We start from the raw sequence: 14,409 nt of genomic DNA, 5'->3' as shown, positions 1-14,409 counted from the left end.
CAATTGGTTCTTAATCGGGGTACTATTGATATCGCTGATATGTTTCGATAGGATTGGACAAACCATGACGGCAGGATTCCACATACATTTATGTTTGATATCCGAAATCTCACTCCAGAAATATATAGACAAGCAACACGACATGGACCTGCAGAAAGTATAGGGAATATAGACAATGTAAAGGCATGTTACTGTAAAAGTCCTCCAGAGCAATGCAAGTTCGTTTTTAAAAGGCCTCGCCCCGGTCACTGGCCTTTGAACAAGGCCAAGAATCATGGCGTGTTTATAGTCCCAAAAGGACCCCCCAAAAGTACAAACATTTGTACGTACGATTATTGTGATTATCAGTGGCGAATTTCCACAAATCCAACTGAGCGGTTATTTATGTTCAGTTTAGATACAATACATATGAAAGCATATGTTCTGCCAAAGATGATAAGGAGTTGTTCGTGCCAGAATATCTAGACAGGCTGAGTACATTTAATTTCAAAAGAACCTTATTCTTTGCGGTCGAGAACACCCGGCCTGATGTGTGGAAAGAGGACAATCTTATCAATTGTGTCTTGCAACTTTGAGGCACTTCTTAACACGCCGAAATTGTCCACATTTTTTTCATAAAAAATGTTAACCTTTTTGAAGGGAAAATTAAAAGACACGGGTTTCAGAATTTGATGGAAACACTTACATATGTTATTAATTCACTGAGGACAATCATCGAACATATACAAATGGACAACCTTGGAAAGACTTTTTATGAGCTCAGTACGAGAACAAATGAATGCAGTATATATTGTACAAATGATTCAGCACTATTAAAGTATGTATTGAATTATTTTCAGGGAGCGATTGATGCAGTTTTTGAAACTGAAGTTTTAGAACGCTTTGTTTGACGACGAATGTACAAGCTTAAAAACGTATTTATGCGCACCGTTGGGAAAATACAAAAAATATGTCTATATATTGCACGGCGTCATGTCACGTCTGGTTAGTTTGTTTTCATCCGCGTGCTTAGACGTCTGGTTAGTTTGTTTGCATCCGCGTGCTTAGAACAGAAGGCAGAAGAACATAAATATAATCGCGATGACATCAATAAAGCGAGAAATCTATATGAACAAAGTCAAGAGGCTTATATAATTGGCACCTGCATGCGGTGCGCTTCCTTTATTTTCTGCAATTGAGAATTTGATGAAGCATCTCATTATTTTAACTTGATAGAAAAAGAGATATAAGAAGATAAGAAATTTAATCTTATTTACCAGTTATTAGTTTCCCCGTCAGAGTTATTAGCAGTACAGATAGCAAACCAGTCCAGTGAGCAGTCTTTTAAACAAAAGTGGTCTGTCTTTTTGCTATTTAAACGAGTAGAGGTGAAGTGTGTACCTGAATTTCTGCGATGCGAAATGTACCGAGGAGGTTTTTTCACCCTCACTTTATCTGATTATCTATTACCATTTTGCAGCAATGATGAGTGCATCTGTGTACAAATCGAACTCTACTATCGACAGTACATCACATACAGACGTCTCAACCAAGAACTTAAACGGGCCGAAGATTTTATGAAATTAGTCAAATTCATGGCAATCATTAAACCCAGAAGATTCTTATCATCGACTGGCGACATCTTCTTTACATCTTAATTTGATACTTCGTTGAACATGCTAGGGCACTGCTTCTATCTGGAACAGATGTTGGAAGTGACATAGGAGACGTACACAACGTCTTTAAAAATGCTACCTCAAACAAATGCGGCCATACTGCATATAATTCGACTTCTGTGGCAAGTTTATCAAAATATGTGGACTTAGAGGCATTTTAACTACAATCTCGAAGTGACCAAGCAAAAATTTATCTCTTATTTGTTATGTGACTAAACAAGAGTTAACACTGGGGGTTATTTATGCCCTAGCAAATCCCGTTGATACGGATGCAGAGGTTTGATGATAAGTGCTGTAGTTTTGCACTTCCGTTGTCAACGTATGGTTGAACATGGGGACATGTGTATAGTTCCCTTCAAAATTTGTTTAGCAAGGTGTCATAAACATTTGCAATTTCATATGAGCATAAATGTTCATTATATTCAATGTAGGCCTTTGGCTCCTATTGTGAAACGAAGGAGTGTGGTTTTTTCTTTGGTGTTTAATTATGTACACACAATGTGTTTAAAGTCATTTAATTTTTGGCGAATGTTTACTTTTTTTGCGCCATTTTATACAACGTCATTTATGATGTCATCATGTACAACGTCATTTGAAGTTTAAAAACATTTTCTTTGTTATGTAAATTGTGCAGTCAAAAGACGTAAAAATGTAGTTAACATATAATTTCCATTGCTTTGATAAAGGCATTATGCCGAAACGTCAATTAAAGGAGTATAATCAGAGGGGTATACACTTATTATCAAAGTTTTCTTCTCACTCTTCTGTTTCAAGTTAAAGATTAACTATCACATCTGATGAGAATGCTGCAATAAACCAGACTAAACATTCTTTTTGAATTTAAAGTTTTAATACATTTTTTTAGTACATTAAACCGATTGTACTTCCAGTAAAAGCATGTGTGTGGTGACAAGAAGCAAGTCTGACGCATGACAAACATGTTAATAATAAAAGGGTTTGTAAGTTTATTCATTTGATTCTGTTCTAGAGTTCATTCATAATGTTAAGTTTCAATAACGTACATAGCGCATTGTAGCTGTATATAAATGTTCATGCATAAAAGAAGTAGGTGATATTGCCTCTTTAAAGACGGCTCGAAATAGGAGCAGTAAACAGCAACATAAAACAAGGAAAGAGAGGATTCGTGGAAAACATCCCAAGATGTGGCAAATTGTTAACAGATGATAAAGAATTTTCAGAGACACTTGTGTTCTTGATGATTTTGCGGCCAATGAACATTTAATACAGTTTAGAAGAAAAAAGATATTTATCTTTCGAACGAGAACATAGACTTGTGCACAAAGCCTTTGCGTTCAATAGACGATTTTGTATGTCTTTAGAAGTCAAATAGAGGGCACAACAACAATTGGACTGATGTCTAACCAAGATAGCTTACAACGTTTTGGTACGTTTCGCTTGTAATTCAGAAAATCCACCACTTTGCACAAACGATACCCAGGTCGTGTTTAATATGAACACAAACGGTAGCAGATCGCAGTACTGTGTATTTACAATGATTGGACCATCATCACAAGCAATGCGTTTTTGACAATTGGATCCTTATCGGGATCCTGTTGATCTCGTTAAGTTCTTTCAATGTGATTGGACACATACAGTTATGTTCGTTCTCCCATATACGCCTCCAGATATACTTAAGCAAGTAACGACAAGCACCTGCCGAAAGTATAGGTGAAGCAGAAAATGTTAACGAGTGTTACTGTAAACGTCTTCCTAAGCAATGTTCGTTTTCGAAAGGCCTCGCCCCGGTCATTGACCTTTTGAGGAGACATTTAGAAAAGCCAATCGTCGTTATGGGGTCTTTGTAGTTCTACAGGGACCCCGAACAGTACACACATTTGTGCGAATGATAATTATGATTATCAAAGGCGAATTTCAACAAATCTTACAGAGCGGCTATTTTTGTTCAATTTAGAAACAGTTCATCTGAAAGCATATGTTCTTACAAAGATGTTAACAAAGGAGTTTTTTTGTTCCACAACATCTAGACAGGCTGAGTATATTTCATTTCAAAACGGCATTCTTTTACGCGATCGAGAATACTTGGCCTGATGAGTGAAGGGAGAACAATCGTGTCGATTGTGTTAAGTACATTCTTGCTATTTTGAGGCGCTTCTTGACACTCCACTATTGTCCACACTTGACTATAGAGAATGTTAACATTTTTGAAGGGAAAATTGAAAGACACGAATTTCAAATACTGGTGGATAAAATTACATATGTTATTATTTCACTGCGGTCAATGATCGAACATTTACAAATGAACAACATAGGTAAGACTCTTAATGAGCTGAGTAAAAGGAAAATTGAACGCAGCACATATTGTAAAAATGTTGCAGCACTTTTTAAATATGTAGTTCATGTTTTTTCAGGTAGATACGGACATTTCCTATGGATTTGAATGGTCTAAAACTCTTGACAATGACAGGAAAGCTTCCTTTTGAAACGATTTTACGCGTTTAAAACGTAGTATTGCTACCCGTTGGGAAAATACAAAAAGTATGATTATGTATTGCAAAACGCCATGACATGTCTAGCTAGTTTTGTTGCCTCAGCTTATTTTGTATCACGTATGTTTTTTACGTATGCAATTAAGATTTTTATAAGAACCTGTTCTTTAGAATAATAAAGCTTAAAATACGTAACCAACATATAAATTGTTATTTTAATCTGCTATTTCTTTTATTTAAGACACGTAGAAAGTACCTATAAATGATAGGACAGGTGATACAAGTAGATATAATTAAACACCAATTATTTTCCGTTGTTTCACTGTGGCAAAATTAATGATGACATTAGGATTATCAAACAGATCACAATTCTCCAGACAATCAAAGTAGGATTTGCATGCTTTAAACCAGCAATAGGTATAAAGATTTCGTTGATTTGTGAACACTCTATACATAATGGAGTCTGTATTATATATTATTTTTATATAAAACTTTAAGAGCTCTTTCTTTACATAACACTGCTTTTGTATATCTGCCGGTTTCACCTATTACAGCCATATCTGATGTTGACTGTTTTACACCAAGAATTATTTTCAAAAATTTAAAATGTAAGGCATCAATTTCCTTAAATTTATATATTCCCCATATTTCTTTGACAGCATATCGCATTTTACATGTATAATACAATTTTACACCTAAGTAGCAAAAACTGTCAACAATTTCGATGATTTGATCATATATAGTCCACTGATAATTATGACGACTCTTACGCTTTTCAAAAATACATACTTTAGTTTTGTTAACAATAAATTTTTAAACCACATGGTGTGGAGTATTGCGATATACTATCAAGTTGTGCTTGAAGACTTTTCGGATTAGTGGTAAACAGTGCGATGTCGACAGCAAATAGCAGAAGATACAATGATAACTGTTCAATATCTTTGTCCGATAGATTTACCATATCAATATAATCAGTGATATCATTAATAAAAAAATAAAAATAAAAGGGGTGAGACTGGCTCAACTTGTTTTAAACCGATTGATATGTCAAAAAATTCTGAATATACAACTACATTTATATAAAGTTATGTTAATAGGCTCACTCTAAATGATGTGTTGCATCTTGTTGAAGATGATACAGACTATCAAGAAACTGATGTGTTCATGATTCGACCAGAAGATGCTACAAAAAGTAATGAGGGTAGCGGGGATGAAGACCTCGTAGTCAATTAAACAATTTGACAGGAAACCAACTTCGTGACTGTTTCTGAGCGAAATGGAACCGTCTCAGTCAGGCACGCGATCACTACATTGCGCCAAATAACACACAGAGAAGGTGTGCCTTTGTGGCGGAAAGTCAACCCGGATCTGCGTGAAGTGTAATGTTGGACTCCATGACAGATGTTTCATAGCATTTCATCGCCAGTGATAAGTAGAGAAATATATTTCACAATTCATAGACAGGTGATTGAATTGTCATAAACATGCAGAAAAACATACATTCATGCATATTTGGAAGTAAATGTGTCATGACTGAAAGATGGAATATATATGAATATTGATATCTTATGTGTTTGGCGTCTTAAATTTGGGACATGACTAAAATTGCATAAATCAATAATATTCCAATAATAAATATCATTATAGAGTTGTTTAATAGCATTATTATATAGTTCCTTACAGTTTTCAATAAAATTGCAAAAAATTAATAATGTGGTCATCAATGGGGATTTTGTAACTTTCAGGTTATGTTTTTCTTCGTTTAAATACTTAAATACTGTCTCGTAAAATACATTGACTTTTTAATGAATCAGAAGTTACGAAAGCCTAATGGAACATTTTAGATCTTATTGATATTCCAATGCCGAATAAATATTTGAAATGCTATTATTTATTTCAAATAGGGTAATCATTTAAATAAATCTCAAAGGCATTAGCCTGAAGTCGACTTTATACATCCCTCTTAAAAAGATGGAATTCTAACTTAGAGAAAAACATTTTATTTAGGAACTCCATTAATGGCTGAAATAAAAATGGCAGTAAAATGAATTTATAACCCTCCGTAGTTTAGGCGTTTGTTTAATGTATCGCCGATAATTGTTGTACAAATTGATGAAAAAAAACAACAAAAAGGTATTTTATAGCTTTGAGATTAAAATTTGCGGAAAATCCATACGGTTGCATATTTAACAGTAAAACATTGCCATTTGTGGATTGAGCCTTGTTCCTACATCGCGTTATAATATAACTGGATTATATTAAAATCAGCCGCCGATACATTATTTTCAGAGGCATTAACATAGAATGTCTTTGTGGCTTTATTGATTTCGGAATCTTTATGTTGCATTATGAATAGCAGAACTAATAAGTTGTCATATCCATGACGTTTACATGTCAAACAAACACTTTGTATGTCACGGGTTTCGAAGAAAGGATGATATAATATCCTCTGGTGGTTGTTAAACTAATTGTTTTGTTTAAATTTGTTTGTATATCGATCATATTTTGGTTTATTGATCTGCATTTTATGATTTCATTTTTGTTAAGGATTTTAACCGTCGGTGCATTTGTTTACCTTTCTGTATAATTTAACTTTTCGTTCGATACAATTTTTAAAGTATGCTGATTTTAATGTTGTGTTTACTTCGCCTTTCATAACATTGATTTGTATTTGCAATTTTCTTCTTAAATGTACTCGTATTTCACATTGTGGTGCTTTGGTTTGAAATTTCTTGTTTTATTATTGTTTATGGAATGTTCTGTACATTTTGGTACGTTGGTTCATCTTTTTTGACACAATTCTTGTGTCTGGAATGTTGTTTGTCTTTTGACGCATTAGTTTTTTTTAAATGTTTATTTGTCAATGTTATTTGAATAAAAGTGACATTATCTATTTTTATTTTCGTTTAAACTATCTTGGAATAATATATCTGATTATAAATGAAATGTCATTTTGAATTGGTTAATACCAGATTATCAAAACCCAGGTGTATACAAAAGTAGCTTAAACCTCTTCCTCTTCTGCCACTGCCAATTAAAAGTTGTGAACGAAACAACAATCCAAAAATCAACTAGTTTGTGTGTTCTTGTCGTCATGATATGGTTGAAAAATGCTGTGGATGCAAAACATATAAAACATACGTGTGTATTGATGGTACATTGTGTGAGAAGAATAAACATATGCTCGATAATAATCGCATGACCCTGGTTGTTGTAGAGTCTTTAATCAAGGCATGTATTATCGCCTAGTGTGAACAGTTGATCATCAATTTCATTGACCAGTCCTAACGAAGAAATTAATGTATGGGACAATTTTTATAGCTAGTGGGTCAAGCGTAAACAATATGTTAAGAATGATATATATGATTGCCTCAGGTTGTTAATGACTGCTTTTGTGCGCTGCAAACTTATGACAAGAGTAATTGATCTTTGGTGAGTCCCGGTTTCTTGTCTTTTGGAGCGAATCAATCTTCGGCAATTGCGACATCAGAATGTTGTCATTCCAGGTTGACTTATTGAATCATATCTGGTTTATATAATAAAGCACAGCACCTTTAAGCTAACATGGATCTTACGCCTCGATTATGGCAAAGTCAGACCTAAAATTTACAAATAATGAGCATACATCAATAACATGTAACATTCAATCGCGTGGTAGTAATTTTCTTCCCCATGTGACTGTGAATAATGTATTTCTATACGTCATTTATGATAAAGTAACGTTATACATGTATGTACAAATAGGTGACGAGTATTGAAATTTCTAATCGTGCATTTTAACCACAATGATAGTGTATGATATGTGATATATTTGTATTTTAATTATACCGTATCACTCAGCAATCACTCAGCAATCACCGCTGTGAAGATTCCAAATCAATTTCAAAAATATGAACCATGCAAACGCTTGAAAAGGTTTTTATGTATATTCAAATTTTCTTTATCTTAATCCAAGTTTCTTGTGTTAAAGAATTATTTGGCTTCACATAATGGTAATAGAAAGTTATACAGATGTTAAGTCTTTATATATTTTTTTTAATTTGATCGCTTAGAATACCAGTGTACTGTACGGGATATAAGCTGGAGCCCCATTATGACCAGAAACCACGAGGACAAATCGACTTATTAACGATTTTCCCGACCTCATTGTTTCTGTAAATTACACCACGTAGGGGGATGGGATGCCAGATTTTGCTTCTTTTATTTTGAGAGTGATAACGGCAACGGGTCGGTTTACATTAAAATTTAAAGTGGTGCTAAATCTTGTTAATTTGATATAATTGAACATAGGGCAAAGTATCTCAAACATGCTACTGGGACTTTAACAACACTACTTCGTTATAATTGCACTTAACATAACCTAGTGACATGGTTAATGATACATCCCTTTATATTTCATTAATCGATGCGATATTACGTTATATTTTACGCTTTCAATCCATATGAAAAAAATGATGTTAACAATATATCTTCTGCAATAGCAACTCACACGCGTGCTTAGATATCAGGATTGCTAGATTAGCGTCGTGTTTTGTCTGATAATAAATTGACATTTCATCAGTCATTTGTGATGATTTATGACAGACTCGTTTTATTTCTTCCCAGTTTGACGGTTTGTATCATCAGGTTGCTTATCGATGTATTTGTCTGAGGACAAATCCAAATTCTTACAACGGAAGCAACGTTGAAACTATAAATGATTTTAAAGCATTGAGTCAATTTAGTCATTTGGCAATACTAACTTGTTAATAGTCTAAATTAAGTAATGACTTAATTGTATATAGTTGTATCAACTTGGTAAACATTATTTATGTTAATTGATACGGGTTATATTTTAATCATCTCCCAAGATTTAAAGTGTATCTATATTTCGCTTCAAACAAGGCTTGCTGTATTTTGTCTTTGACTTCGCAATCTGTGACATTATTGAGCTTTGCTAAAATATTTTTCTTTTTTAATGTTGTCGTGTTCAAATAGTGGCGCAAATGTATATGTGTATATGGGAAAATTTCAACGTGCCAGATTGAAACATTGAAATAAAAACCAGCAACTCAAGTAAAAGCTGGTTTTGTGGTATTGGCACGTCTATTGTTTCCCTCGGTAACAAAGGTCTGCGAAATTGTCACTAAATGTGACAATGTACATTTTATTTGAAAAAAAAGCTTAAAATAACATGAACCTAAGTCTCTGATATATTGACAAGCATTAACTTAACTAGTTTGACAATAATTTCCTTTTATCTCGTACATATACTCTGAGATAATTCAGTATGCTGTATGTTCGAAAATTTGAGTTTACCTAATACGTGTCAACCAATATCCAGACAGCCTATCAATATTTTGTTTTATAATTTTTATTATGTGTATGTCATTTAGTTTTAACGAAAACGAATAAGATGTCTCAAGAGTCCTTTCAGCTCATTCAGTTATCCAAGAAATTTATATACAGTCTCATTTATAATCGATTTGATCCAAGATAGACGTTTTCTGTGAAAGATTCCATTATTCATTAGCGCCTATAAGTGGTGTGGAATTTGGGTGTTTGTTGACTAGATTGATTCATTATTTGACAGAAATGAATACAATCTTGCGGATGATAATTATTCAACCATAACGATATTCACTACTGGTGTCTCAACATTTATATTTCAAATAATTACCAGCTGGAGAAATAAGCACATCTCTTTATGTATATTCACCAAATGAATGGCTAATCAATGTATTTTTATAATGCAAGTGTGTATATGTTATGTCAAAAGTTTAGACGACTTTTCATTCTTACAATTAATAACTAACTATTATACTTTTCTATATTTCAAATACACCGTTGTACCACCAAAAATATTCAAATAATATTTTCAGAATAACTGTATAGAAACGTATATTTCAAACTATTATCTTAAGATAGACGCGAAAAGCGGCGATGTTATGTTTATGTATGTATGGCTAGTATACATCTATAACATTGTTAATCTTAATATTACTAATATATCTTCAGTAATGTTTCTAAAGGCATAAACCTTTGATATAAGGTTGCATTTACATATATGCACGTTTTTTTACGATGCTAACACATTGCACATGAGAACTTGCTACAATATTTACTTGTGTACTCAGGTTTAATATTTATTTTGTGATAGTAAATTAGAAGTTATTCAATGACCGTTATTTGGTTGTATATTTATAGATCATTGAGTGTCATGTGATTCTAACCAACATATTTTTGCAAGTGATTTGTGTTAAAACATGGACATTTAAATTAGAGTGTACTGAACAATAGTCGTATTGCAATTCAAATTAGTTTTAATAACACGTTTAATATTGTATTAGTGATCTGTATGCATGCAACTAAATATGTTAAAATTGCTTAAGGTTGAAATACAGGAACTGCAATATTGATCGGGTTTGGAGGTCAAATCAATGGTTTGATTTTGACGTTAAACGCGCCGTTGGGTTTTGAATTACACCAAAGGTTTGGACGTTACATCAATGAATGTTTTTTTTAATCCACGAGTGTTGGGTGTTATAAGTACATGCACTTATAGATTGGTGTGTACGTTTCACAAATGGTAGGGTGAGGACGTTACACCATTTGTTGGGATAGGACGTTAAACCAAGGTTTGCTTTTGGCGTTACATTGCATGTTGGGTTTGAACGTTGCACAACAGTTTGACTTTGGGCGTCGCACCAAATGATCGATTTGAAAATGTAACATTTACATTTGTGCGTTGATCAAAAGGTTGGGTTTGGATGTTGCACCAGTTGTTCAGTTTTTACTGAATGATTGAAATTGAAATTGCGGAACATATTGTTTTTTAATCATCGTTTAGATTGTATAACCAAAAGTTGTATTTGTACGATGTTAGCTTTAAAGAAGCAGTTTTATGTTATATTAATTCGTGCTTAAAACAATAAATATGTATTTCCCTAATAGTATAGAACCAAAGTATGCCGTTGAACTAATACTATTATTGTTAAACCATGAATGTTTTGTATAAAGTTAATATTGGTATTGGAAAAACGAAACTCGACAATATCAAAAGCAGTTTCGGCTTGAACCCAACTTCGTGCTAAAATTAATCTGCGAAAGCAGTGTGCTTTACTGGACAATGACAGAAACTAGGTGACAAATGTCTACGTTAATAATTCCAGTAGGCTTTAAAACGAATGACAGAATTAACTTATCATACAGCTTTTCAAATGTAAATTATTGAGATTATGTGTATTTAAGCGTAGTTAACAGTATATATATATAATACTGTAATCCGTTGTTATATAAATGAAACGGTTGATTTCATGTATATTGTATTACTGATCGGATTTTGAATGATAATGCAAAGGCTGTAATTGAATTAATATTAACTAGCCCTTTGAGACAAACATGTTAATATAATAAATAATGCCATCTTGCTCACATTACAAGAGTCAAGAGTCATCACATTGGTATTGCTATATAAGTCATTACTTATAATAAAGTGCATATGACACGTAACAAGATTAAACGACCATTGCATTTACAACAGCGTTATGCATTATATGTTATGTCTATGTATGAAAGTACAAATAACCAACTCGAAACAGCATTTGTAATAATTTTCACCATATTATTCTGTTTCACTATTACGGCATGAAAACCAATGATACAGTAATTAACCATAATACAAGTAATGTAAGCCGTAGTAACTTTGGACGACACGTGAAGAGCGAACATATCCGATAATAAAATATATTCGAATGGTTTATCCATGGCAATATGTCCATGATGACTAATAGAGTATATGCGTAGAGTAATTAAGCTTATACTGCATAATTTTCAACATATGTTGTAGGATTACTCTATATTAGAATTAGGTTCCTCTTAGAGGATTTTGATTAGTCCTTAAAGGTTTCCGGCAACATAAAAGTATCATAAATAAGAGATCTTAATATGTTTCGTAAGTTATGTTTCTTTTGGTCGTATTATAATGTATCACTAAGGAATGTCTATCCAAAATATTAATTTACGGTATAATGGGAATATTATGGATGTATTCAGAACAGGCAGGAGTTGTACTTGGACTGTAAAATATTTCGTCGTCAAGGGTAAACATAACGTTCTATACTACTTTTGTGAGCGTTTTCATCAATGCATCTGATATTAAATGACATTTTAAATATTGAATGTCCGTTGTATGAACGTCAATAACATGTGATGACCATACACATTTATTTAAGGAATCCAACATCTAACAATTGGGAGCATTGATGTTGTTAAAGGTAAAATAACCATGCACATTTAGAATTAAAGTTGCACTATTAATAACACAACTTAAAGGGGCCTTTTCACAGTTTTTGGCATGTTTTGAAGTTTTTTATTTAATGCTTTATATTGATAAATGTAAACATTGGATATAAAATGCTCCAGTTGTCACGTAATTGTGTATCGTTCGTGGAAAAGACACAGTAACCAACAAAGTTCATTTCTGATTTCTTTGCGTTTTATTTCTGCTTATTAACACAACACAACGTTTCCAAAATGTTTGTCAAATACAAGATACATGCGAAGCCCACAACGGGCCCATCCCGCCAAAGCCAGCAATAATGCGACTTGTATATTCGGCCGTTCAAGTAAGACTGTCCTTCATACAACGCAGATGCCAATTTATACAATAATGGACAAATAAATTGGGTGACGGCTGTCTGGATGATTGACTTTAACATGAGTTGAATTACCTGATACGGGATGGCTTTATGTGTGACTCACACATCTTGTGCATATATATGCCAATAATTAAGCGAGACCACGTTTGTTTAACTGCATATATGAAAGTTCACCTGTCATTTAACATGAAAATATACACAAATTAACAGTGCGCATGTGCTTACCATAGACATAACTAATTAGTGAACCCAGCCATGGGCAATAACTTGGTGCATTTTTTTCGTCTAATTTGACGACGACATATGATGCCCATTTATGCATTTCTTCATGAAGACAGATATTATGTATTCAGTTACACCGAACAAGAAATATACATGAAATACACCAATTATGCGACATGAAATACATCAATTATGCGACAAAGTAAAAAAATCAAGTATAAAATTTTAAAAAGAAAAAAAAAGGTAACCCTCAGCAGGGCTCGAACCACTGAGCCCTGTTCTCCTGGAGTAAAAAGTCTGCCACTTAGATCACGCGGCCATCCTTCCGAATACAATGCAAGATGTATTTTATACTATTTTATACTTTTTAAGCAATCCTTAAAAAAGTTTCACAAAATATAACAAAAAAACAACAGAACTCTCCAAATTATTAATTCGTTTCGCGTTGCAACGCTTTATAATTTTCGGGTTTTTAAATAGTCAAAAGATGCATATAATGGCTATTTTAGAGCATGGTAAATGTTCAGTATTAAGGTTTCCTAACAAATATCATACTTGAAACGAAAATTTGCGAAACTTTGTTCGATTTTGTCAATTTACCCAAACGTGAACAGGCCCCTTTAAATATAGTGACACTAAACACTCAAGTGGTTATACAATGTGTAACTATGCAAGCGTGTAAACATGCACATGAAACTGCAGACGTATTCGTATGATACTAAAAATGCCAATTATTGCGTTTTTAGGTACGACTTTAAATACAAAAATTCATTCAAACGTGCACGTTATTTTTTCATGTAACTTTTATGATGGCGATTGTTGAATATGTATTTACATGGGCATGTTTACAATACCGTTTCCAAAATATTTAAGTTACTAGTTTACGTATGTTAATTGTGTGTAATACTTGCGTGTTTCCTCGTCATAACTGTTCCCTTATTCATCAACACGTATTTAACCTCTTACCTTACCTAGAACGATATTGTGTGGACTTTTTAACGACATTCCTTCAAAAATATAGTTCAAAGTTGGCGTGACTGACTTATGAGTAAACATTGCATAGACGGTTGATAATCTTACACATGGGCTAAATTTGTGTTATCACTCAGGGACTTGCTAGTTTTTAAATGGGCGGAGTTAAAAAGTGTTATCGGTCAGGTGTATGCGAACGTTTACAAACATTGGGTCAGCGCCTCCAATATAAGTATGCACTCACACATGATTAATACTATTATTATACCTATTGTGTATAAACTGTCGTCATTCAAACCTGGAGGCTGTCAAATATGTAAACGTGAGTTGGATCATTTCCGAGTCAACTTCACGCCAAATCGAGTCTAAATATATATATATATATATATATATATATATATATATATCGTGCTTAGGTCGTACACATCGTGCATACTCAAGTTTGAGTCCCAT

This window comes from Dreissena polymorpha, chromosome 8 (genome assembly GCF_020536995.1).
Source record: "Dreissena polymorpha isolate Duluth1 chromosome 8, UMN_Dpol_1.0, whole genome shotgun sequence".
NCBI classification, from domain to species: domain Eukaryota; kingdom Metazoa; phylum Mollusca; class Bivalvia; order Myida; family Dreissenidae; genus Dreissena; species Dreissena polymorpha.
This window is presented reverse-complemented; position numbering follows the sequence as displayed.